The following is a 4,637-nucleotide window of genomic DNA, read 5'->3' on the forward strand; positions in this document are numbered from 1 at the left end:
CGGTAATAATACCGTACTAAGGGCCCGGTGTAGGTAGGGCGTTACCGATCGGTAACGGCCGAAAATACCGATTTTTGGCCCTTACCGATCTGTAAACAGCCATCGAGATGTAGGGAACGAAAAACATAAAGAATCGGAGTGAAAACCGAATCGGAATGAGTACCGAATGGGAAAGAATCCGATACGTACATACCGAAAATCGGATATGTAACGAATCGGAAAAACACCGATTCGGATGCAAAGACCGATTCGGTCCATGTACCGATTCGTTAGTGACACCGAATCGGAAAATCACCGATTCGGTCCATTGACCGAATCGTTAGTGACACCGAATCGGAAAATCACCGAATCGGTCCATTGACCGAATCGTTAGTGACACCGAATCGGAAAATCACCGATTCGGTCCATGTACCGAATCGTTAGTGACACCGAATCGGAAAATCACCGATTCGGTCCATGTACCGAATCGTTAGTGACACCGATTCGGAAAATCACCGATTCGGTCCATTGACCGATTCGTTAGTGACACCGAATCGGAAAATCACCGATTCGGTCCATGTACCGAATCGGTAGAAAGACCGATTCGGACATGAGCCGAATCGGAAAACATGCCGATTCGTATGAATCGCCGATCGGGAAATTCCCCGATTCCGACAGTTGGGGAGATGTAGGGAGGCACAGAAACACCGAAATCGGCTCAAAATCGGTAGAATTCACTCGGTATTTACCATGAATTGCAATCAGGTGGTAACCAACTCCAACCCATATAAACAGTCCCAAAATGCATTGCAACTTGCAGGATGGCAGCTTTCTATGTCATTGCGAGGCGGCTACGGCTACAGCAGGAAGGACAGAGGGAATGGCTAAGAAATGAACAGGTCTACAGACAGAGGATAACCCTGTTCATGCTCACAGAGGCAGAGATACTACAGAGATACAGGCTGGACTCTGACACCATACTTGAGCTCATCAGGGATCTCAAGCCATTCTTGGACCACCACACCCCAAGGGCACACGCCATCCCTGCGCACATCCAGGTGCTATGCAGCCTACACCTGCTAGCGTCTGGCAGCTATCAAAGTGGAGTTGCAGCGGCAGGAGGGGTGAGCCAGAGCAGCCTGTCAAGGTTCTTCCACACATTCCTTGACGCCATGATACACAGGATGGACCAATACATCTCTTTCCCTGCAACCCACGCAGAACTGCTACAAACCAAAGCTGACTTCTACCAGATGGCACAATTTCCCCAAATCATCGGTTGCATAGATGGCACGCACATTCCGATTTGCCCACCAGCGGACACCGAATACATATACCGCAATCGCAAGTCTACACACACCATCAACGTGCAGGTGATCTGCAATGCAAAGTGCACCATCACAGACCTGGTAGCAAAATTTCCAGGGAGTACCCATGACTCCTATATTTTCCAACAGAGCGGCATATATGCACGGCTGATGGCTGGCGAATTTGGAGAAGGATACCTCCTAGGTGAGACACATCATCAGACCCCCATAACACATAGTAGGTAGGTGGAATACATGTATGCATGTGTCTAATGTGACCCCTTTCTCTTCCAGGCGACAGTGCATATGCCCTCCGCTCATTCATACTCACCCCCTACCTCAACCCCTCCACACCCAGCCAAAGGAGGTATAACCGGGCCCACATACGCACAAGGAATGTTGTCGAACGGACCTTTGGCATCTGGAAAAGTAGATTCAGATGCCTGCACAAGAGTGGAGGTGCAAGGCAGTATACCCCCATCACCTGCTGCAAGATCATAGCTGTATGTGCAATGTTACACAACCTTGCGGTGAAGAAGGGCACTGAGGTGGAGTTGTCTGACTACGAGGACCATGACGACGACGAAGCTGTGCCACTGACACAGCCAGCTGGGGTGTGTACGCCAAGTGATGGCAGATACAGACGTGAGGAGATCACTGAGAACTATTTCTGACTGAGTACAGATGCAAAGACAGCTAAATGTTGATTGGAAAAAACAAATTTTAATAGTGTTGCAACACAGTTACAGCACTGATGTGCAACAAAAAATGGTGTATGGTAAATAAAATAAAGTCCAAGGTTCTGGTTGCCTCACCCGCCCTTGCAAGGCTATTTTTTTGCCCGCTTGCCAGACCCACTGGGGTGTCCCTCAGCCCCCTCTGAATGCCCAGCAGCATCAGCGGAGCGCCTGGTGCTCCTCCGTGGCTCAGACGCAGCGCTGGCCGGGCTGCTGCGGCTGCTGCTGTCCCCAGCATCACCCAGGTCCAGGGCAGGATTGGAGGCGGTGTTTGAAATAATCATGGCCTCCATAGCAGTGGTGATCCGGGCCATCCCCCTAGTAAGCTCAGCCATATGCTGACTAAGGACAGATTCCTGGTTGGCGCTGCGATGGCACAGTTGTGCCGTCGCCGCTGCAAGGCGGCCCATGGCGCGGTTCAGCACCCGGGCATCCCGCCTGCGCACCAGCTCATGCTCCTCCTGTCTGCTAGATGAGTGGGTGATGGCAGTGGTTAGCCTGCCTAACCCTGCTGCCACCTCCTTGTTCAATTCCACGACGGCCTGGAATCCCTTGACCAACTCTCCCATCTGCATGTTGTGCTGCAGGAGCTGGCGTTGGCAGGCCATAGTGGATCTTGCCTGTTGCCTCTGAATCTTCACCATCTGTCCCTCCAGGCCCAGGAATACACTGCCCTCCCGTGCTGGTGCAGCAGTGGTGGTGATTGTACGGCGCCGGGCACTGCTGCTTCCGGCCTGCTGAGTGGGCTGGGGTGCCACTGGTGGGGGTGTGAAGCTGGCCGGTCCCTGAGCCCCTGCTCCCAGGACAGGTTGAACAGGTGGCAAGGCCATGGTTGTGGCAGGAGCTGGTGTAGGCGGAATGGTGTCCCTTGTAGGGGAGTTCTCTGGGGAGAACTGCAAGGGGGGTGTGCTGGCCATTTCTGGGGAGTGCAGTGCATCGAAGTCAATGACCAGGACTCCCTCCATACCTAGCCCTGGGGTGTCTCCTTCCTCCTCCTCCTCCTGGCCAGCCTGGCTGGTGCTCGGCCCTGCGACTGCAGTGTCGGACGGTGCTGCTCCCTCTGATGTCACTGTTGTTCCGCCTGATGGGGCCCCTAGGTACAAAGAAGCATTTGTAAACTGAGTGCTGATGTATTACAGTCAGTACAATTATAGCATTCCACATGTCCTTGCATCTCCTTACACTGTGTCACACTGTTTCCTGTCTTGTGATTCTGCACTGCCATATTTAGCTAACTTCTGCTGACTACATGTACCATGATGCTTGTCTCTTGTATGTTGGTGACAGTACTGTGCTGGGGTTTGCCTATGCATTGTGTCTAATGGGGAGGTGTCTGGTAGGGTGTGTCATGATGCGCATGCTTCTTACCTGTAGCTGTAGCTCTCGCAGAGCTGTCCAGGGTCCCAATTCCACTGACACTCTCCCTCTCAATGGTGCTGGAGACCAGGTCCTCCAGCTCGGTGAGGGGTGGCGCCGGGTTCGTGCCTCCTCCAGTGAGTCCAGCCTGCCTCTGTATCTCAGCCATCTTCCTTTTTGTGAGGCTGCGGATGTCATAGAATCTCTTTTTCAGTTCTTCTACAGACCTGGGGGTGACACCCGCAGCATTCACCTTCTAGGCGATGTCGGCCCAGATCCTCCTCTTGGTGCTGTCTGGCACGTTGAGGGACAGCTTGCCAAACAGCTGGCGGTGCACCCTCACCACCTCCTCGACCAGCACCTGAAGTTCGGTGGTGGTGAACTTCGGCTTCCTCTTCTGGGAGGACTTCTGGCTTTCTGACTGCTCTGCCATGTTCTCCAGTTCAGTTGGCAACCTCCTACTCCCACTACTGCTAACTGTGAGTGTTGAGCTCAGGCTGGCTCTCCAGAAACTTCTTCATTAGCTGCACCTGCCAGGGTTGCCACTCCCTGTTTGGGTGGGGGAGGGGGAGCCACCTCATTGGCTGAATCGGCTTTTGCCGAATCGGCTTTTACCGATTCGGTAATATCCGAATCGGTAAAATCCGATTCGGTATTATCCGATTCGGTAAAAGCCGAATCGGTTCCTTCAATGCATTCCTATGGGCTTTTTCGCCATGGGTGTGTTTTCATGGCTACGAATCTATGATTGCCGAATCGGATTTTACCGAATCGGCTTTTACCGAATCGGTATTCGCCGATTCGGGACTATCCGATTCGGTGGTAGCCGAATCGGTAATTTCCGATTCGTTGTTAGCCGATTCGGTACTTTCCAATTCGGACCGAGCCGATTCGGAACGTACCGATTCTCATTACCGATGCCGACCGATTCGGTATTCATTCGCTTTTTTTTCCCTACATCTCGTTTTCCGATTTCAGAATACCGATTCGGCCCGCCTCGGTATTTTGAATTCGGAAAATCGCGTTTACCTACATCGGGCCCTTAAACATCAGAAAACGGTGGATACCGAATTCAACGTATGAGACCGCCAATAGGACAATTTTTAAGGGTATCGAATAGAAAATCCTAAGAGGTTTGGCTAAAACTTTACTTTGCCTTTTTGACCCTGGCTCTAGTGCCCCCCATTTGGTCACGGACATTTGGCATCAGACTTCAGAATCCTCAGTGCGGTTCTGTGCTCAATTCCCAGGACCCTAC

The sequence above is a fragment of the Lissotriton vulgaris genome, chromosome 7 (genome assembly GCF_964263255.1).
Source record: "Lissotriton vulgaris chromosome 7, aLisVul1.2, whole genome shotgun sequence".
NCBI classification, from domain to species: domain Eukaryota; kingdom Metazoa; phylum Chordata; class Amphibia; order Caudata; family Salamandridae; genus Lissotriton; species Lissotriton vulgaris.